The sequence below is a fragment of the Podarcis liolepis genome, assembly GCF_965112155.1.
Source record: "Podarcis liolepis genome assembly, chromosome: 1".
NCBI classification, from domain to species: Eukaryota; Metazoa; Chordata; class Lepidosauria; order Squamata; family Lacertidae; genus Podarcis; species Podarcis liolepis.
In genome coordinates, this window is record NC_139554.1 from 19,218,182 (window position 1) to 19,241,397 (window position 23,216).

Sequence of the window (23,216 nt, forward strand, 5' to 3'; positions counted from 1 at the left end):
TATCTGTCTGTCCATCTATCTATCTATTTATCTATCTATCTCTCCTAAATTAGGCATAAGCCAGCAATAGTATGTGTTGGACTCCCGTTTGTGAATAAATGAGATGTGCCGATGCCAAAATGTTGGTAAAAGGGGATTAAAGAGGCGAGGGCTGCTTTTTCCACCTCAGTGGTTTTGAGTCGCTATTAAGAGGGATGGATTAATATCAGATTCCTGGTATCTGCCTCCTTGCTGATATTGCTTAATTATCCAGATAAGTGATCAGAATCCAAGCATGAGCAGCATAAATACGAAGGACATCATCGCTTTATATGTATAAAATGTGTTTATTAGTTTAAGCATCATAAAAAAGCAGTGGCAAAGTGCTCGTTAAAGGTTACATTTAGAGCACTTTTTAGATGCTCGTTTTGGGTTAGTTACCCTCTGGAAAGAAAACTGTTGTTCATTTATTTTCTGAAAGGCACAGCCGTGTGCTTAAGAGGCTCGTGTTGGCACTGGACTTCATGCTCTGGTTTTTGCAGAGGGGGCTTTCCCTCAGCCCCCGATCCAATTATTTCACCTCTCTTCCATTTTCATTCTTGAAGCCCCCCTCCCCACCTCAGACCCTTACCCTCAGATTAAGAGGGTGGGCCTCTCAGCTTCCCTCGGGTTACATCAGAGGCTGCAAACATCTGGCATCCCAGCTCAAGCTGTGGAGGGAAGGGCCAGGTATTCCCAGACTGCTCCGCTAGGCCCAAAAGCTACTGTGTGGCAGCGTTTGCTCTGATTACTGGTAATTATCAGACAGTGACCCACTCTGAGCGTTCTTGCCTGAGGTCCTCAGAGGTTTGGCTTCATTTGCGACAGAGACAGAATCCTGAATTGAGGCTCAAGTTGAGTTGGTGAAATGCTCTCCGGATTCTCACTCTTTGCTGCTTCAATTTCAAAAGTCCCTGCTTTTGAAAACCCCACAGATAACATCATTTCAAGGAATTTTGAGGGAGGCCAAAAGCTAGCAAATAATAATGATAATCACCTGGTGGCGAAAAGTGGGACATACATGTCACAGACATTGGCAGATTTCACCTTAAGTAGTTTCCCCACACTTTGCAGAAGGGTAGTACAGAAGTAGGGTAGAAAAGCAATGACAAACCTAGACAGCATCTTAAAAAGTAGAGACATCACCCTGCCAACAAAGGTCCGTATAGTAAAAGCTATGGTTTTCCCAGTAGTGATGTATGGAAGTGAGAGCTGGACCATAAAGAAGGCTGACCGCCGAAGAATTGATGCTTTTGAATTATGGTGCTAGAGGAGACTCTTGAGAGTCCCATGGACTGCAAGAAGATCAAACCTCTCCATTCTGAAGGAAATCAGCCCTGAGTGCTCACTGGAAGGACAGATCGTGAAGCTGAGGCTCCAATACTTTGGCCACCTCATGAGAAGAGAAGACTGCCTGGGAAAGACCCTGATGTTGGGAAAGATGGAGGGCACAAGGAGAAGGGGACGACAGAGGACGGGATGGCTGGACATTGTTCTCGAAGCTACCAGCATGAGTTTGACCAAACTGCGGGAGGCAGTGGAAGACAGAAGTGCCTGCCGTGCTCTGGTCCATGGGGTCACGAAGAGTTGGACACGACTAAACGACTAAACAACAACAACAACTACATCTTCTTTGCAGGTAAATGGCTGCTGGTTCAGTCCACTGGGTCTCCAAAAAGACCCTCCTGGTCTGAAATCCTGGATATCTGTTGCCAGTCAGTGTGGACAACATTGAGCAGGATGGCCCAATGGTCTGACTCCACATAAAAACTATGTTCCTGTGTCTCCACAGCCGCTATTAAGATTCCAGGGAGAAATTGGGCAAAGTGAAATGCAACTCATATCTCAGTGGCCATAGTTCAGCCTTGGAACAAGGCCCAGAGGCACTGGACACTGATAATAGAATCATAGTATTATAGAGTTGGAAGGGATCCCGAGGGTCATTTAGTCGAAGTCCCTGCAATGCAAGAATCTCCACTAAATCATCCATGAAAGATGGCCATCCACCCTCTGCTTAAAAACCTCCAATGAATGCAAGTCCACCAACTTCCAAGATAGCCCATTCCACTGTTGAACAACTCTTACTGTTAGAAAGTTCTTCCTGATGTTAAGTCTGAATCTCCTTTCTTGTTACATGAAGCCATTGGTATAGGACATAGTCTCCAGAGCAGGAGAAAACAAGCTTGCTCCAATTTCCACATGACAGCCCTTTATATATTTGAAGGTGGCAATCATATCTCCTCTTGGTGCTCCTTTTTTGGTCACTGTGAACATACCCAACTTCCTCAAGCATTCCTCATAAGGCTTGGTTTGCAGACCATTGATCATCTTGGTTGCCCTCATTCCAGCTTGTCAATATCCTTCTTAAAATGGGGTGCCCAGAACTGGACACAGTACTCCAGTTATGGTCTGCACAAGGCAGGAAAAAAATGGTCCTATTATTTCCCTTGATCGGGACACTATACTTCTGTTGATAAAGTGATGTCTTCTGTCAACTTGAAGGTTAACAGGAAGGGCCATAGCTCATTGACAGAGCATCTGTTGCACTCAGGTCCTGCTTTCGGGCTTTCCATAGGAATCTGGTAAGCTCCTGTGAGAATAGGATGATGGACAAGATGAGCCATTGGCCTAATCCACTGGCAGGCTTCCCTCATGTTCTCCTTTGCCAAGAAGGGAACAGTTTCAGCTTAAGATTATGGAAATACAGCACGACTCATCCTCTGTCAATGAGAGATGATCACAACTTCATCCTTCATCCTACAATGAAGAGGAAGACACACTTTGAAGATAGAAGTTGTCCTGTGTACACGGAGGGAAGGTTAGCACTTCTTGTAGACTGGAAGACAAGCACCGCAAGTTTCTAAGAAAGAACTGTTATTTGTTTATCTTTTAAAATTGTTCAGTGTCATCCTTCAATTAAAAAAATAAGAATGCTGAAAGCAGTTTACAACAAAATCTAAAAGAGGTGTTCATTCTAAAATCAGAAGAATCTGGCTCTATCAGTGTGTTTGCACTGTTCCAAGCTGCTGTCTACCTTCACAGCATGAAGCAGTGACCCTCCTGCCAGGAAACCAGTTTAGCAGATCCACCCCACCTGGCAGAGGTGCTGAGTTCTGCGCAACTCAACCACAAAGTTCACTGGGCCTCTCAACCTTACCTACCTCACAGGGTTGTTGTGAGGATAAACAGAAAAGAGGGAGGACCATGTCTGCCACTTTGAGGTCTTTGGATGAAACGTTGGATTGAAATGCTGTCATATTACATTATATGTATATATATATATGACTGAATTAAAATAAACCAGCAAAAGCTGTACCATGTGTCTCCTTGACTGTATATTTTGTCACTAAGCTACAGATCCACCTATCGAAATGGATGCACATGTTTAATTGCTAAGGTAAAACATCTCCCAACCACAGTAATTACTCTGCTCGGCAAGACCGAAATTTTTGCACTTCTCAAAGCAAATACTACCACCTGGGGCTGAGATCATGCCAGAATCCATGACCTAACGAAGGTCGGTTGGCGCCCTCCTTGCATTGAAAACATGCTCCAGAAACCTTGAGGTTGCAGCTGTATCTAATTAGTTTAATTTTCTCCTTGGCTTCAGTGTCAGTCCAGCAGAACAGGAAGGGCACATTGTACAACAAGAGTCCTTTGACTGCCGGTGACCATCTTCTATTAAAAAAAACACAAAACATTCAAACACACATCTTAAGAAAGTTAAATGCAGAGTTAAAACAAAGGGATATCAAATGCTAAGAAGCAAGGACATGCAAAGTGTCTTGAGTGCCAGCAGATTAATAGAAATCTAGGAATGCAATGTGAAGGTGTAAGAGTGACACCTTTTTATATAAGTAGTGTGGTATAGTGGTTAGAACAGCCGTTGCCAGCCTTGTGCACACCTCCCCAGATTATTACAACTTCCATCAGCTCCAGAAGTAAGTTGTAGCTCAAAACCTTTGGACGGCACCAGGCTAGCAAAGGCTGGATTACAGAGTGTCAAACTCTGACCTAGGAGACCTAGGTTCAAATCCCTATTGTGTAACTCACTGGGAGAGTCTGTCTTTCCAGCCTACTTCACGGGGTTGTTGTGAAGATAAAATAAGAGCAGCAAAGGGCCTTGAATGCCACTCCAAGCTGCTTAGAAGAAGGTTCACCTGTGACTTCTTGTGCCACTATACTACTTGTTGCTGTTTAGTCGTTTAGTCGTGTCTGACTCTTCGTGACCCCATGGACCAGAGCACGCCAGGCACTCCTGTCTTCCACTGCCTCCCGCAGTTTGGTCAAGCTCATGTTTGTAGCTTCGAGAACACTATCCAACCATCTCGTCCTCTGTCGTCCCCTTCTCCTTGTGCCCTCCATCTTTCTCAACATCAGGGTCTTTTCCAGGGAGTCTTCTCTTCTCATGGGGTAGCCAAAGTATTGGAGCCTCAACTTCACGATCTGTCCTTACAGTGAGCACTCAGGGCTGATTTCCTTGAGAATGGATACGTTTAATCTTCTTGCAGTCCATGGGACTATACTATTTAGGGTCCTCCAACTATACTATTTAGGGTCCTCCAACTATACTATTTAGGGTCCTCTAATTTTCCAAAGAAATCATGGAGAAGACGAGTTGTGCTGCAGAGAATAGGGGAACCTGCAGATATCACTTCCTGCCTCCTCCAGGACTTATGAATGGATCTCTGCTCCTGGAATATCTGGTTCCAACTTTAGTTTCCTTTAAGAAACCACTGAAGAATTTATGTGTGGACAGTCCAATATAAATCCATCACTAATGCACTACTATTGGATCAATGACACAGTGCAGAATACGCCTACAAAAAAGCCATCAGTCTGGAGGAGCCTACATGCTTTATGTACCCCATAACAACAGACTTTAGATGAGTCCCACTGATCTCACTTTGCTGGCTGTCCACAGATCACCTCATGGTGAATTTCTGCCACATCTATATTGAAAAGTACTTTTACTTGCCTGGTTCTAATTCCAAAGAATCAGACATACTATCTGTTGTTACACACACACACACACACACACACACAGAGAGAGAGAGAGAGAGAGAGAGAGAGAGAGAGAGAGAGAGAGATTTGAATTTTAAGCAATGTGCAGTCAGTGTTGGCATGAATTTAAAAAGCTAAAATTAAAAATGCAAGAAACTGTACCATGGGTGCTATTTGATTGAGGTGTGTGTGATTTCACGTACCATCTTCCTCTGAACTCACCTGAGTGATACAGGTCATCCTTTCCCTTGCATCTTGTCAAATGCTTTGGGCCCCTCTGGGAGGACAAGCACAATAGAAATCTGGATGATGATTGTACAATCCTTTCCTTGTATTGCTAATTTCCTCCACTTCTAATCTCTTGGTTAGATTATAATTAGGCTCTCTCCAGAGCCCTTATCAAGTTGAGAAACTTTTTAAAAAAACTAACAAAAAGTTTCCTTTACAGGTAAGACAGTTTGAAAGTCATTGTTCTTAAAAGCAGCATTTGACTCCCACTCATCCACATATTTTTTATAAAGGACAAGATGGATTAAAAACAAAAACAAAAGGTCTGTAAGTATTCAGATGTGTTCAGTATGGCTAGTCCAGTGAGAACTGCAAGCTTTTCAATATCTCCAGGGTTGCAGACAGAGACCCATCTGAGGTCTACCTGGAGATGTCAGGATTTGACCTTCTACATGCAAAACAGGTATCACTGAGCTTCAGCTCTTACCCTTGAATGGAAATGGTGTGGGGGAACCACAGGAAAGGGGCCCAAATTAAGGTTACCAGATTTTTTTCAAAGAATCCGGGGACACTTTTTTTTTTAAAGAGAGAGAAAAAAGTTTTGTTTTTTTAAAAAAAGAAGTAATATCTTCTCTTCTGTGGACTTCTTCGTCGCACGGTCTTCCTCGCCCAGTACTCTCCTACCTCTCCTCCTCTGCGGCGGCAGTGGCAGCAGCACGGCAAGGTCGGGGCTCCTCTCTTTTTTTCTCCTTCCTCTTTCTCTCTCTTCCTTCTCCTTCTCCTCTCCTCCTTCTCCCTGCATTGGCTCTGGGGTTTTCCTGGCCCCAGAGCGCCACTGGGCAGTCAGCTGGGTGGCCGGGTGCTCTTGCTCCCAGCTCAATTTGGGTCACGGGGTGTGTGTGTCAGCAGTTCCCCCAGTTGACACGCTGAGCATCCCCGCTTCCCCTTGGCAGGGGCAGCGGCAGTCTCAGCAGCCCAGAGCTAGTCTGGTAGCGCAGTTGGCTCTGGCTGGCTTCAGGAGCTGCTCGCTGCCATGGTGCCTGCCATTTTGCCTTGCTGGAAGTCCCCATATGATGTGTCTTGTGCCGTTGAACCAATCACGCAACATTCATTCCCTACTAATAAATCTACAATGCTTAAAATATAAATCTGGGGACATTCCAGGGATGGATTTGTCCAGGGACAGATTTGTAAATCGGAGGACTGTCCCCAGGAAACGGGGACATCTGGTAACCATAGCCTAAATGCCTTAGGCTTATGGTGCCTGAAAGTTCTCGCAGTGGCCAACCAGATGCTCATAGGAAGCAGGACCACTTTTGACTCTGAACATGTGGCATGCAGAAGGTGAAGCATAGCCATCCTCTTTTGATGCCTTAAAGAAATGCATTCATGGCCACCCTACCTCCCAGGTCCATCCATTGCCAGATAACCTTAAATGAAGCCTGCTTCCCCTTTTCATAACATCACTCATCTCTGAATACAATGTGACGAAGATGATGATAAGGGCATTCATCTACCTAATTGCAATCTTTCCTCCGTCTGATGTGACAATTTGGGTTAATTTCCAAAGATCCTCTGCTTTTTGTATCCTGAAAAGATATCACTATATACCCAAAGCCCAAGAGGAATCTGGATCCCTCTCCCCTCCACGCTGCCTGCCTTTTCTCCAGGGGAAAAAATATTAACACAAATTCATCCCTTTAACAAAACCATCTTTTGATTGGTTTAAGTGAGAGCCATTACCTTTCTGCATTCTGCTTTCCCACCTTCTATGGCAGCCTTCTCCAGCAGCGTTAACACATCTCAATTTATGAGCCTCGTGTAGCAAGGGTCAATGTATTAATATGTTAATAATGCAATGCTTTGCCAATTATGCTGGGGGGTTTTATGTAGAGCCTCAATTAATTATGTTATAATATTTTGATGGCAGGCTGATTGCTAGCGTTGCATAGCTGCAATGTTAAATGTTTAGAAGATGATAGACTGGGATGCCTTAATGGCCATGTGGTTCAGTTTAAGGATAAAAAGGTGATCTGGACAGAGATAACACTTTTATGGGCTGTGCTGCAATATGTTTCATTTGGGATCTGCTGTGACAGCAGGATTAAAGATTTTGCTTATTATAAGAAATAGCTTCATTCCTTCCTTCCTTCAAGGCCACGTTAGATGGGATGTTATTCACAAAAAATGAATATTGAAATTTTTAAAATAAAAATTAATCATTGCCCTGTTGTCTTCTCTTCACCACATTCCTAAAGTGGACCCCCCAAAAAAAACCCATATCCACTGATTTTTTTTTTGGGGGGGTGGAGTTAGTAGTCCCATCTGGGGGATGAAGCCTGGCCAATTTCAGACAAAGTGGCGCAGGTTTTGGAGTGTGTTCTCTGCAACTTTAAATGATGCTTTTCTCTTTGGTTTTGTAGGCAATTTGCATTAACATGGGTATTTCAAATTTCAGAGGCACCCTGTGCAAAGCCAACATTTGGCACCCCCTCACCTCTCGCCTCCAGACCTGCTCAATTCACAATGGCATAGTTACGATGTCCTGCAGCGCCGCCTAAGCTTGGCACCTGGTGTGGCAGAGAGCCAGTGTGGTGTAGTGGTTAAGAGCGGTAGACTCGTAATCTGGTGAACCGGGTTCGCTTCCCCGCTCCTCCACGTGCAGCTGCTGGGTGACCTTGGGCCAGTCACACTTCTCTGAAGTCTCTCAGCCCCACTCACCTCACAAAGTGTTTGTTGTGGGGGAGGAAGGGAAAGGAGAATGTTAGCCGCTTTGAGACTCCTTCGGGTAGTGATAAAGTGGGATATCAAATCCAAACTCTTCTTCTTGTTGTTGTTGTTGCACTGCCCTAAATCCACCTCTGCATAGTGCTTTTCTTCATGGACTGGCTTCTGCTCTTTCACAAGCAGCTTCCGATGCTGGGAAGCCAGCCACAGACCAGGAGGAGCTAGCTCTGAACAGGATCTGACTCTGAGTAGTGCTGCTTGGACAGCATCACCTGCATCACCACAGGATTTATGCATACCCCACAAGTGTCCTGGGAAAAACGGGACTTTCCCCACGAGAGCATGGTGGTCATTTGGGGCTCTGTGATCTTATGTGGGTCACATGACTCAAACAGGGGCACAGACAGGAAGACTCGCATCCTGTTTTGGGGACTGAACATGTTGGAGGGCATGATTTCTGCCTCCACTTGAGAGCTGTTGAAAGACACATTGACCCTGAGTGAGGGTGACCATGTTAGGCAAGAAGTGTGCTGGGCTTAACTTCTCCCAGGTAGGTCTCAGCCCTCTTTGTGTACTTTTACCCCCACCTGCCCCTCCTTCCTTCCTTTCTGATGCCCTGCCTCCTGTCAGCCACATTTCACTCTGGGCCAATCCACCCTGATTTACAGTGGTGCCCCGCAAGACGAATGCCTCGCAAGATGAAAGGGTTTTCCGTTTTTCAATGCGCTTCGCAGGACGAATTTCCCTATGGGCTTGCTTCACAAGACGAAAATGTCTTGCGAGTCTTGAGATTTTTTTCCGCTTCCCCCCCTTTTTCTAAGCCGCTAAGCCTTTGATAGCCTTTTAGCAGCTAAGCCGCTAAGCCTTTAATAGCCGCTAAACTGCTAATAGCGCTAATCCGCTAAGCCGCTAATAGGGTTGCTTCGCAAGACGAAAAAACTGCTAGACGAAGAGACTCGCGGAACGGATTAATTTCGTCTTGCGAGGCACCACTGTACAGTGATCCTTTCCTGTGTGTACCCTATTCTTCTGAGACCTTCTGAATTGGTCTCAGCTGAATCCAGTGCACAGCCCTAACAGGCAGTGCATCTCACTCCCGAGAGCACTGGGAAGTAAAATGAAAGCCCGGGCAAAATCATTCAAAGTCAGGTCAGAAGGAGAACCCAACCCCGTTCTGTTTGAATTTTCTGTTTGTGGAAAACTTGGGGGAATCTTACAGAAATATACTAAAAAAAACCACTAGAAGCCCTTCCAGACTCCAAAGCAATCACAAAACCTCAGCATCTGCCTGCTTCACCTAGGCCTTCCTAACAGCCAATCTTTCTCAGAGTCCTGGGTGGTCGAAATATCTCTGATGTAGGGATTGTGACTTCAGAGTCGTGTCTCATCTGAAGCAAATGCAGAACACTACAGTGGTACCTCGGGTTAAGTACTTAATTCGTTCTGGAGGTCCGTTCTTAACCTGAAACTGTTCTTAACCTGAAGCACCACTTTAGCTAATGGGGCCTCCTGCTGCTGCTGCGCTGCTGGAGCACGATTTCTGTTCTCATCCTGAAGCAAAGTTCTTAACCCGAGGTACTATTTCTGGGTTAGTGGAGTCTGTAACCTGAAGCGTATGTAACCCGAGGTACTGCTGTACTGTATAGAGTCATGAGAACTTCATAAGGCACAAAGGCTTGTCTGTATTACCAGCATTACATCTGCAAAACTGGAGTTTGCTTGTACGCAAGTATTTCTTCCTTGAGAAGTGATACTGCATGTATATTCTGAGTGGGTCTGGTCTGTTTCCCCATCACGCAATAAGGCCTAGACTCTGAAAGGGCTACGTCTCAGTTGGGGCTTCTAGGAACGTGTGCTACAAACCCTATAAATATTTATAAGCCATTCAGTCTAAAGACCTTGTAGTTCCCGTTCTGAAGGAACACACACAAATATCAGATGAAATAGACACCCTTTCCCCAGGGAATATTACCAAAGGGCTAATAAAATTAACGCCGAACCGCTGAGTTCTAATATTATGTATTCTCAAGACTTATTTATAATTCAGTAAATGAAATCCAGTTGCACACAATATAATGGATAGAACCCATGCTGTGTTTATCTCTTAAAAGGGGTAGAGAATTGCTTGGAATTTTAAAACACGTCCTAAATTTTTTGCTTAAGTGGTTTTAGTGATCTCATCTTTACTTTTCTGGGATGGGGGTCACGTTAGTCATACTCATGACCATGGCTGAACACCAAAAAGGTTGATATTTTGTTAGGGCAGAATAGCCACAGGTTCTTGTAAGGAATTAATGTTATTGAACATTACAAGCAGCGATATTGGTGACATCTACATCATACAAAGAGCACGACTGCCGACAGGAGTGAGGACTTGTCAGCATCTAACACCTGTGCTCAGAGATCTGCAACTCTTTGAAGCCAAAATCCGGGATGCCATCTTCCCAGACACCATCATCTTCTTTTTTACTGCAAGAGCACGGCAGCCATTTTGATTGCCATGTTATCGCGTTATTTCATCCCAATGTCCCCCCCCCCAAAAAGGTGCTTTTGGGGCACAGCAGCTGATAACATACTTTTTGTAGCACCCCGTGATATCACAGTCCCTAAAAAAAGCACTTTGGCGGGGGGATTGGTGTTGTGAAATCGTGTGAGATCACAGTAACCAAAATGGCCGCCTATCTCTCATGATAAAAAACAGGATGTTCTAGTTTTTCCAGGACATTTGTGGGATATGCTGCTATTGTAGCTGATTTGCTACTGGGTCAGGTTTAAGGTATTGCTGTTAGTAATAAAGATCATAAGAACTTGGGACCAGTTTACCTATGATTGCACTCAACCTCTTTGATCAGCAGACTTGGCATCGTTACAGGTACATGATACCTGTTCCACATTTGTTAGGAACTTGATTGTTTTGTGTTGCAGCCCTTATACTTTGGAATTCCCTGCCTATTGATATCAAGCACGTATTCTTTTCAGTGCCTGCTAAAAAACTTTCTTGTGTTGTGGTGTAAACCATTGAGCCTCTGGGCTTGCCGATCGGAAGGTCGGTGGTTCGAATCCCTCTTACAGGGTGAGCTCCCGTTGCTCGGTCCCAGTTCCTGCCAACCTTGCAGTTCAAAAGCACGTCCAAGTGTGAGTAGATCAATAGGTACCGCTCCGGCGGGAAGGTAAACGGTGTTTCCGTGCACTGCTCTGGTTTTGCCAGAAGCAGCTTAGTCATGCTGGCCACATGACCCAGAAAAACTGTCTGCGGACAAACGCCGGCTCGCTGGCCAGTAAAGCGAGATGAGTGCTGCAACCTCAGAGTCGTTCACAACTGGACTTAACTGTCAGGGGTCCTTTACCTTTACCAAACTGCTTAGAAATGTTGTTGTGAATTTTAATCTGTTTTAATAGTTTAACCTTTTGTATGTTTTTGGCCCAGTATACCTGAAGAAGCGTCTCCACCCCCAGCATTCAGCCTGGACACTGAGGTCCAGCTCCAAGGGCCTTCTGGCGGTTCCCTCACTGCAAGAAGTGAGGTTAAAAGGAACCAGGCAGAGGGCCTTCTCGGTAGTGGCGCCCACCCTGTGGAATGCCCTCCCACCAGATATCAAGGAAATAAACAACTATCTGACTTTTTGAAGACATCTGAAGGCAGCCCTGTTTAGAGAAGTTTTTAATGTTTGATGTATTGTCATGTTTTTAATATTCTGTTGGGAGCCAGATTGACTGTGGAGGCCAGGCCAGATGGGTGGGGTATAAGTAAATTGTTGTTGTTGTTGTTGTTGTTGTTGTTGTTGTTGTTGTTGTTGTTCCTCTTCTTCTTCTTCTTCTCTTTTATTGATTGTTATTGCTTTAGCTTTTTGTAAACCAACTTGAGGGTTCTCATTTTTTATTGATTCCTATTGTTTTCCCTTTTTGTAAACTAATATGATTGTTGTTGTTGTTTAAAAAAATCAAGTGGTGATTACTAAAACAACTAACTAAAATAAAACAAAATGCAAAATAAAATACATTTAAAGTGCACTGAACCTTTCTACCAGCTCCGTTTCCCAGGCTCTCAAGCACATGCTACTCTTGTCTTAGCAGAAATAGAAGCACCAGGAAGGACCAGCCTAGACCTCATTTCTTCCCCGCTGCTGCCACAGCAAGAGTGGGTGAGAGCAGCAAGGGAGAGGAGAGGAAAGGGGAACATACACAATGCAACCTAAGCTAGAGGAGTGGTGGGTTGTGAAAGGATAGCTGCCCTAGTGTTTGGAATACAGGCCCACTTTAAGAACATGCCAAAAATTCATATTCAGAACGGGACAGCTCCAAGGCTTTTTGACACCGCTAATTCTCATGGATATGATATTTGGCCAACAAATGTTTTCATTTCTCCGCATTTAAAATCTCGGTCAAAATCAGTGCAGATTTCTAATAAGCAGCTTGTTACTTTGAGGATGCCAGCTACCCGCCACTAGATGTGACCGATATATAATTTCTGTGCAAAGCCAGGGATTTGGATAGAAAGAGGACCTGTGGAATTATGCAGTCTGAGGTGGATTTTCGCAGATTCTTTGAAAGCAGGACAGCCAGGGCACCTGCTGCTTTCTGGTCATCCCCTCGCAAGAATGCCGACTTTCTCCTGTCTGCAATCGCATGTATAGAATTACAGACAGATAGAGGTCAGCTTGAAGATTTGCGTTTCCATAGGACTTTCTTATCCTTCCCTTGCAGAAATTGGCTCTGAAGTGCCGCGGATACATGGGGGATCCTTGTCCTTTCTGCTGTTTGATGGGTTCTGAGGCATAAAAAACTCTGCAGCCTCTTCGTTCAAGATCCCAGGATGGATTTGAACTGCAGTTGGAGAGGTGAAAGGCCCAGATAACATGTGCAGTTGTCTTCCCCCAAAACAGCTGGAGCAGCATCCGTATCTTTTGTTCTGCCTGCAGCTCAGCCACACTTTATTCTAAAAGGAGGAGAAATGGGCTGCCTCACAGGCAGGGCTTCCATCCTCCTCTTTTGTCCCCCTCCCTGTCTTCCTCCTCCTCTCAGATAATAGCAAAGTGTCTCTAATTCAAACCAACTGAACTAATTGGTCCAAAAAAGGATGTTAACAGCCCAGTCTACTAGGCTGTGTTCAAAACAATTGTTAGCAATCAATAAATCCTGCCGGATTGTTTGATTTCATTAAAGATGTATTTGTTAACTAAGCAGCTGGCACCCAAACAGCTGCTTTAAATAGGGAGAAATTGCCATGTTCTGTTTTAGCATGTTCTTTGCTATTTTCTTTGCACACTTCCGGAGACAATACCTACCATAAAATTAAAAAAAAAAAATGACAAGGAAATTCAGACTATCAGGGTTAGAATTATGGCAAGTCAATGAAAAGAGGGTGCCAATATAAACACTAAATTAGGGAATGGGGAGAAAATTGATCCGGTTTGCATTTAAAGTCAACCCTTCCTAATTCACACTTTCTGAAGCAAACCTAAACACAGTCATCTTTTGAAATTCACGCTTCTTCCTATTTTGCAATGCTGTTCCACAACAAAGTCGTGTGCAGAGCAATGCATATACTAGGATAAAGTGTGCATGGAAATGCATCTAGTACAGTGGTACCTTGGGTTACAGATGCTTCAGGTTACAGATGCTTCAGGTTACAGACTCTGCTAACCCAGAAATAGTACCTTGGGTTAAGAACTTTGCTTCAGGATGAGAACAGAAATCTCACGACGGCGGCGCAGCAGCAGTGGGAGACCCCATTAGCTAAAGTGGTACCTCAAGTTAAGAACAATTTCAGGTTAAGAATGGACCTCCAGAACGAATTAAGTTCTTAACCCAAGGTACCACTGTATTAGTGAAAATAACATACAGAAACACATTATTTAGTTGAAATTGCTTTGCAGAAATGTGTATGTTAGGCAAAATTGCATACAAACATGGCTATATTAGGAAGAATTTGCATCAAAATACTAATGAGTCTGCATGAGGACTTTGTATTATTAAAAATAACCACAAACTGTTGTGGAAATGTAAAGAGCTAAATTTAAGATTGGGGAAAAAGGAGAAATTGAGAGAAACTGAAATGGACAGCTTCATCCCTCCTTAGTTTGGATGGGACGTTACTGGACTTAACTTATGCTCAGATTGGAATGCAGTTCACAGTCTGCTTTAATTTTATGATGCAAAAGTATTTGCTAAAACATGCTAAACAAAGCCTATTCTATCAGAAAAATGAATATTTTAAGGGACAAAGCATACAAAATGTATAAAATACAGGAAAGTGAATACACAAATGCATATAATTTAAATGTGGTTTGTTTGTTTTTTGTTCTTTTGTTTCTTATCATAATCCACAATAAACGTGACAGAACATGGATGAGAAAACGGATCTTATCTCTGTGGGGGGGGGGTGGAATTCTGATGGTGCAAACTCTTTGACAGTGGAATGGATCGCATTGGAAGGTGAGAGGCTCTCTTGTGTGTCAGAGGTTTATATGCAGAGGCAGGACGATCCACCTATTTGTGTGAGTTTTCACAGAGATCTGACTCAGCTCAACCTCCACACCTGGCCTTTGGTTATATGTCAGTGTCCAGTGTCTATTGTGGTCCCTTTCTGGCAAATCATAAGGAAAAAAAGACAGTAGACTTCTTTAAAAAAAGATAAAGAAAAAACCAAAACATTTCTACTCCTCTGTAGTTTGTCTCTCTCTCCCCCACCACCTTAGTTGAGATTCCTGTATTGCAGGGGGTTGGACTAGATGGCCCTCAGAGGGTCTGCTAACTCTACATTTCTATTATTCTCTCACCCTCCCTCCCTCCATATAGGATTTCATTTCATAGAGGCAGAAAAGTTTCTATAGAACTTTCCATTCATCCCTAAGATCTTAGGCCCTGCAGTGCTGACCCCTCCTCTAACATGGTGCTCTCTTGGCAGCAAGTAAAAATTGTCGTACGACGAATGCAAAAAAGAATCTGGCGTAGATGATCTAGCTCAAAACTGCTTGACAGGGAACAGGGACTACTTAAAAGGAAAGGTGCTCTAAAGCATCCTTTTCTCTTTCTCCCACCCCCTCCTTTTTTTTTTTTTTGTACCTGTTTCATGACTTTTGTGGTATTGTAGGCTTTTGGGCCACATGGCAGTGAAGTGCTCTGAAGCCTGCCTTTTAATATGCTCTGAAAGACAAAAGGCTTCCTGTGTGGGGCAGGGCTGGGGGCGGGAGACAAGATGGGTTATCTGTAAGGGCTATGCTGAAAATGCCCTGTAGCACAAAATTACTGCATTCGCAACAACAGCAGTGATCAAAGAAGGTTTGGGTAAACTAAGCCTGTACCGAACTCCTTTGAGAAATGTACCTAGTCAGAATCTGCTTTGCGGTATTTTCCTACAGTCAAGCAGTATATAAATTTAATGAAATGCTAACAGCAGCAACAACAATAATAATAATTTCCAAAAGGAACTCATGGATCCAAAGAAAGCACCATTCAGAACTATGCAGTTTCTTAGGGGAGGGGTCCCCATGTTGTCAACCACACCAGTGTGTTTCAAATAGTGCCCGTAGCAGACATTGTGTTGGGTTGGTGGTGCTCACCTGACCTCTAGTCGGTTGTGTTGCTGCTGCTTACCAGAAGGAGGAGGAGTGGCAAGGTGGCAGGGAGGATAGCATGGTGCAAACATACTGGCAGAGCCAATCTGGTGCTCCCGTTGTTGCATTTGCACCACACCACCCTCAGCACCATCCTGACCCTCCCTCTTTACCCTTTGGAAGAAGATGATGATGAAGAAGAAGAAGAAGAAGAAGAAGAAGTAGAAGAAGAGGAGGAGGAGGAGGAGGAGGAGGAGGAGGAGGAGGAGTTTGGATTTGATATCCCGCTTTATCACTACCCGAAGGAGTCTCAAAGTGGCTAACATTCTCCTTTTCCTTCCTTCCCCACAACAAACACTCTGTGAGGTGAGTGGGGCTGAGAGACTTCAAAGAAGTGTGACTAGCCCAAGGTCACCCAGCAGCTGCATGTGGAGGAGCGGGGAAGCGAACCCGGTTCACCAGATTACAAGTCTACTGCTCTTAACCACTACACCATCCTGGCACTCTGGTAGGCAACAGTGATGTGACCAATTGGAGGTCAGATGAGTTGCCACTGCATGCCATCAACTGTTGAGTCGTGTTGTATTTGTTCTGTTCTCAAATTTCTCAGTATCTCATCCTTTGTGAAAGAGACCTCCATTTTTCTCCCTCCTTCCCATGACTCATGAGAATTTATTTAGAATTTAGGAGAGTGTGTCATTCTGAGCTTACTTTTGAGGCAACCAAGGGCAGCACATGTGCTTTTCTTTCCAGTAAATATTTTTTCCAAGCCTCCCCAGTTGATCACTCTTCTCGATCTGGAAAAGTGTGATGGGAGGTGTTACTTCACAGCACCTTCTTTTGAGAGGTGCACCAAAAACCCTGCGCTCCACCCATGATAATGTCACCGACATTTTCTCTCCCCTTCTCAGATGCAATTTAAATGATAGGGAACAGTAAGCAAAAATGCAGGAGAAACTTTTAGCATTGCACTAGTTTTCAATAAACCCAATAGCGATCCAAATTTACAGGTTCCAGTTTGGATGACATGCCTGAGGAATGTGAAGGATAGCAAACAGGATTTTGATAGGACTACATACACTTCTAAAGCGAGTGGAGAAATTAACCAATAATATGATATGAACCATGTGCGGTTTCTGGAATGAAGGCACTATACTGTTGAATCCCTGACAATGACAGTATTCCAGCAATGGGAGGGGAGGGGAAACTGGACAGAACCTTAAGCACTTCTTTGCTTATGTAGAAAACCTTCAACCTCTAATTTCAATGAATGAGACACAAAAGACTCACCAGTCCTTCACTAGAATTATGTATGCAATTAGATGTGCAGAGATCTCTTTGATTTCCCTGAACTTGCATGTATACTGAAATGCCAGCTCATACAAGAGTTGTCACCTTTTAATCTATGGAAGATTCAGCCATTCACTATATCAAAGGGGCAAAGAGACTGGGATACAAAGGGACATATTGAAATCATGTAAAATAGCTGATTTTTATTCACATTGATTTGGAGAGGAGTCAAAGTCTCATGGTAAGGTGTGTGCTTTGCAAGAATGAGGTCTAACACTGATCAGTTTCTACAAATGGCCATACACAAAATCAACTAAATTATTGCAAGTGGAACAATTTCTGCTCATGTAACAACCCTCCCCCCATTTCCTCCTCCCACTGAGCAGAATTGGAAAAGGTGCAATGGGGAGGAGAGGGCGATCTTATTTTGCATGAACAGAAGACATTTCGCTGAAACAATGACTTAGCTGGATTCAGACTTCAATCATGCAACCCTGAAAACTTATATTTTCAACACTGAAGGGGAGACAGATGGAAATCTGCTTGGATGCATAATTCTATCTCTCTCTTTCTCTTTCACACACACAAAGGAGAAGACAATTTTGGTCTGTAATTGTTCTGCATCTTACAGAATGAGCTCCTAAAAAGCAACAGAGATATATCAGAACACATTTTATAAAAAAGAACTACCAAAAGAATTGCTTTCATTTATTTATTGTAGAAAACTAGACGCCCCAACCCCCACATTTCCTGGCTGATGGTCTACACTGTGTTGTCACTTCAGAATTTGTCTTTCATGCATGCTGATCTGATTCAGTATGATGGGCACAATATATGTGATGCCACAATGCAGTGCATCACTTGGAAAATGGAACTCATGATTACAAAGGAGGGGGAAAGAAACAAAGTCTATGACCATTTGGGGATGCTCTTGGGAGAATACGTTTTTTCCACCCACCTGGAAAACATGACTCCATTTTTTTAATGCATGAAACACATTTTCCAAGTGAATCTGTTAGCTACCCACAGATGATTAAGCCATTTCACTCCAAGACTTTACAGATAATCGATTTGGATCAGGACAGCTCAGTCTTCTCAAAGCAGAAGTCTTCAGGTTTTGAATGAAGGAAGGAAGACCCTGCGATGTGGGCTGCTTGTAGGTATGAGGCCAAAACCTTTGATTTGGTTTTCCAAAATGAATTATACATACACACAAGGAACTCACTGCAAGCTAAAATCAATTTTCCTTTTTCCTGGGTTGTTGTTTGTTTGTTTTTCCAACTGTCCCACTTCCCAAACACTGAGACATGGTGACCATTGTTCTTGTGATGAGATCTGGATCATAGATCATCATCACACAGCTACTATCCCCAGGGTTTTTCTTTTCTTTTCTTTAAAAAAAGAGAAAACTCCATACACAACCAAACCATTTTCAGACTGTATATAGATGTGGCATCTGGGTGGTCACTGTGAGAACAGGATGCAGGATGAGATGGGCAATTGGCTTGATCCAGCAACTCCTTAAAATGTCTCCTTCTTGCACATGGTTTGTACATGATTCTGTGATTGTTTTCATTGGTCCTGAAATTTATCCCTTCTCCCAGAGGTTGAGTCTCTTTCTTCCCTCTTCCACACTATTTTTATTTGTCTGAAACAACACAACCGGAGGAGGGGGGAAATGAATTTGTAACTGACTGTTACGAACAGGAGAAATGCCTAAAATCTAACTGAGTGGTATCCAATTGGGGTGTGCATTGGCTCCATGCAAAATGAAGCAAATCAAGGTTATTTGGAGTTGTCTATGCTACTGAATTGGACTGCAGCATTAACAAGGTGTGTTGAGGTGGATTTTGAAGTGCTCGAGCTTGTATGGAGATCTGCTGCTTCAGACCTCTCCACCCTGCTTTTCTTATCTGAGAAATGAAACCAAGCTGACTATGGAAATGTTAGGTGCTCCAGTAGGGCAGACACACACACACACACACACACACACACACACACACACACGGAGTCTGGCCTTGCACTCCACCCACCTTTCTGAAATTTGGCAGGCTTGCCTCTCTCACCATACTTGTGATTTCCATCCAGTTCTGGCAGAAAATTTAAAAAACAGAGATTTTTTTTTTCTTTAAAGTTTCGCTGCATGGAAACCCTTTGATGGAACTGCAGATACTCCTCTGCTTGCAAATCATCTGTCCTGAATCTTCATAATTCACTCCCCAAATCACTAAGCTTGGTGTGAAATTTAATCTGCCTGAAATTTTGCAGGGTTAATCCACTCAGAGATTGGGGGACACCTTTCCCACTTATGTGAAAAGGGTAAAAAGGTTATAGTCATCTTTAGATTCTCTGTTGTACATTTTGAGAGAGATGGGAAATAGGACCCACTCCATTGACTGTTGTGACAGGCAAAACCCATCAGGCCTCCTCTTTCCTCAACTGTCACCTGGGAGCAGCCATTCCATCAGACCAGCTCAATGGGATTCATTGGAAGCAGGCCTCATTCCACCAGCTTTGCCAAAAGCCCAGCTTCTTCAGGCACCTCCTTCTCCTCCTAAAGAGTTCCACCTGGTCATTATAAGAACAGCTGTTTAAGAATGAGTTTGATTTTCTTCTCCTCTTCCCTCCGCGTTCCTTTTCCCTTGCTTGTCATGTTTTCAAATTGCAAGCCTGTGATTAGGGACTGACTGTTTTAACGGACTATATGTAAACCACTCTGGGAGACTTTCTGGCTGAAGAGCAGGGCACAAAATGCTCTAAATAAGCTAAATAAATGAAACGGGGTTTTGGATTTAACAGATGGGATCCATACCCAAACAAAGAATCAAACTGGAAAGATACAGAATAGATCTGAATCAGATTGAGCCGCTTCCAGATGTTCCAGATGTTAGGATAGCATCATCTGCTTTTCTTACATCAACAGATACAAGGAGAACTTGTGGCTACTGCACACCCCTATCAATGGGAAGTGAAGGGAGTAGGGTTGGGAGAAGAAGTCTGATTGTGTTTGCATTGCAGCTAATTCTCACCTTGGAAAGTAATATGCAAATCAAAGCACAATTGTCCTTTGAAGTTTTCGTTTCTCTGAATTTTGCAATGCAGTTCTCCAACCCAAGAACAGGCCATTGGTCTGATCCAGAAGTCTCCTTTCATGTACTTTGCTGTCATATATATTCCTTATTCAGCCAAACTTCCACCTGCCAAGCAAAAATTTAAAAAAATAATTGTCCGGACTCTTTTGGATCTCCCCATCACCGGCTCTTTTGCAAATTTGATTATAATGCACTACGCAACAGCATTGTCGGTGAAAGCATGGGACCTTTTTAAAACATATGTGTGTGTGTGTGTGTGTGAGAGAGAGAGAGAGAGAGAGCAGTAGCCAGCCACAGCTAAACATAAAAAGAAGTGAGAGGTAGAGCAATGTTAAAATTCATCCAAGGAATTAGTCTCAGTATCAAAGTAATATTCATAGGCCATTTAGAATGTCACCAGGCTTCTTAACAACGGTGATGGATGGTAACGGCTGGCGGGATAATGTGACATGGAGAAGATGATCAGCCTATATTACATTTCTTTCTATTTCCTTATTTTTTTTGCATTTGCGGGTGAATTTGAATGCTTTTAAATGGAAGGTGCAAGCCTGTGCCAAGAAACATTTACACAAAGCTTTATTCCCCCCCCCCTCTCCTTCGGAAGCTGTGCCAATGGCCCCTGTCCCAAAAAGCTGTCCCTGCATCTCTTATTCCAGTCTTGGCACAATTCTCAGCAAGGCTGGCCAATGTTGGCACATGATGGCCAGTGTTGGCACATAGTGATAACCAAGTGATGGTCCGTCTTTCTTTCTTTCTTTCTTTCTTTCTTTCTTTCTTTCTTTCTTTCTTTCTTTCTGACACATGAGAATGAAAGATGACCACATCTGTATCTGTATTAGCTTGAGGTTTGCTCCTGTGCCAAAAAATTATCCTGCCTTCCCCCACCCCAAGTGTTCTCCATCAATTAATACAAAAAGAAATCGCATTTGAAAAAGATGAAAGCAGAAAGGAAAAGTTGGTTACATTTTTGTGGATTGTGAGTGCCCTTCCTTTCATTCTACAGATCTTCTCACTAGTGGTTTGCAATCCTGGGTGTTCTCAATTCCTTAAAACACACACACACCCCATGATGTACTTTGCTGTGCTTTTATCTAAGTGCAGGAAGCCAGAAAGGCTCTTTCCTCTGCTTATCACTGCTGTTCATTGTTACCTTTCACTTTTAAAGAAATCTATATATTTTCAAGGAAGAACTCCCCATACCAGGTGCTTCATTGACAGCCTTCCCAGCATTCTGTTCTCAAAATGGCTGACCAAATGCCTGTGGCAAGCTCGCAAGCCAAACATGAGCACAACAGCATTATGTTCACCTATGTTTCCCAGAAACTGGTATTCATAGTCCTGCTGCTTGCGTGGCAAGACCCATTAGAATAAAGAAATTCACACAGACATGGATATTTTGTTTAAGGTTTTTGGGCAAAACTTTGGGCACAACTTTATTGATTACAGGAATGAGAGCGGTATTGGCTTATAAGACTATATCTGACTCCTACCCGCTTTGCAGGAAGTCTGTAAGGGTAAACCACCGAAAGGTAAACTACTTCGGGGGAACCCGCCTTCATCTCCCCTGGTGTTCCCAGAGGCCTGGCATGGCCCTAGCCCCTCAAGCGGACTTCAGACAGGATCCAGGCCCCAGATTCCTTTAACGGAATACCCTTGAAATGGAGGGGCAGGCGATGGCTGACCTCCCCTCCTCCATTCAACAATAAGCCAATGCCTAACCACCAAACCTTACAAAGTTGTGACGATTGCTAAGAGGTAGGCAAAAACCAAGTGGCCTGTGCCAATTTGCCAAAGGGGAAAAAATCCTACCCGGTCCCCGGCTCAAGATGGTCAACCAACTGAAGTCCAAAGCAAGGCCAAAGGACACTTAAATTAAAGGGAGGGTGGGCGGGTGTTTTGCAGCATGAAACAGGAGCCTGGCACATGTCGTGCTGCCGCTATTATACTTTCCCCCACAATCACCCTTCAAAATGATTGGGCAATAGCCCTGGGTGATTGTGGTGCCACCCCGGCATAAGCGTGATAGCTCCACCCATGTCAGGGTGGGGTGGGGTGGGAGACCAGTTTGAGGGCCTGCCCACAACCAGGACCATCTATTAAGATGATCCCATTTCCAACAGTTGACGTAGAACATTGCCCCATCATGGTTAGCAGCTTTATCCTCCACAAATCTGACTAATCCTCTTTCAAAGGCATCCAGGTTGTTGGCCACCACTGCCTCCTGTGGAAGTGAGTTCCATAGTTTAACGATATGCTTGCATGGACAAGTACTTTATCTCTTATGAAACCAGTGGAACTGCAGTGCACTGTGAAATAGTTATGGGATGCCAATTTCAGTACAGACAGAGGAAAACGCGGGTCCAGTGATTCCACCCACCCACCCCAGACTAACGTACATTGTGCCAAGTTCACAATTTGCATTTTTAGGTATATGCTTTCAGCATGTCAGTCGGCATAAACAGTACTGAGCTACATCAACCGGCTCAATAGAAGGCAGCTTCTCATGTTCCCTATCTCAGGTGTGCACCTTAAAAATGCCATGTGTGAAGTGGCTCTTAATCACTTAGCACCGGGATGCTGACTCTTTCAAGGGCCTGCGGAGTCCCGAGCCTTTCATTTCCTCTGCATGCCCCAGACTGAACCTCTGCGCAATGGAAATATTTTTGTCAAGTCCTGCTGGGGCTCAGAGATTGAAATTCTGTGTTTGCATGCCAATTTTCCAGCTGATAACTTTTACAATTGTCAGGACATAAAGGCCTGAAAATGAACGCATTCCTAGATGACCATCAGTGTATAATTAGCCCATTAAAATTGTCAAGATGCTACTTTTGGTTAGTTAAAAGATGTATCAAAATCATTCTGTTGCTGAATAATATGCCTTTACTTCACACAGAGAAGACAAATTTATTATTTAGCCTGTGATTAATGACAGAGGTGCCTCGACGTCGCAGCATTATATTGATACCGCCAAGTTGGTTACGGAGGCAGCCCTGAATCTTTCAGAGCTGAACCCTGGGTTTTGTAGCCTTTTCCACTGGCAAATAGTCCAGCTCTGGTGCTGCAGCTGCCAGTGACTCCTTTAAGTCTTTTGTAAGACCTATGTCTCAATGGGAGGCCCAGCAAGCAACTGAGTAGATGGTTCCAATGTCATGCTGAGGGGAGAAGCAGGTCAATAATCACTTCATCTCTTGCAGCTGAAGGACATGTGACAGCCAAATTCTGAGTTTTCTTGGGTCCTTGCCTGGAAGGTGGTGTTTTCCCCCTACTGTGGATAAGCTAGCGTGCTCCATAGCAGCATGCC

The 23,216-nt window shown here is 43.8% G+C and overlaps 1 long non-coding RNA gene across 1 annotated transcript in view; it reads left to right on the top strand.

Annotated features, from left to right (window-relative positions):
• LOC310686042 overlaps positions 1-23,216 on the top strand; it is a 38,468-nt gene that overhangs the window by 7,168 nt on the left and 8,084 nt on the right. The gene's annotated exons all lie outside the window — the stretch shown is intronic.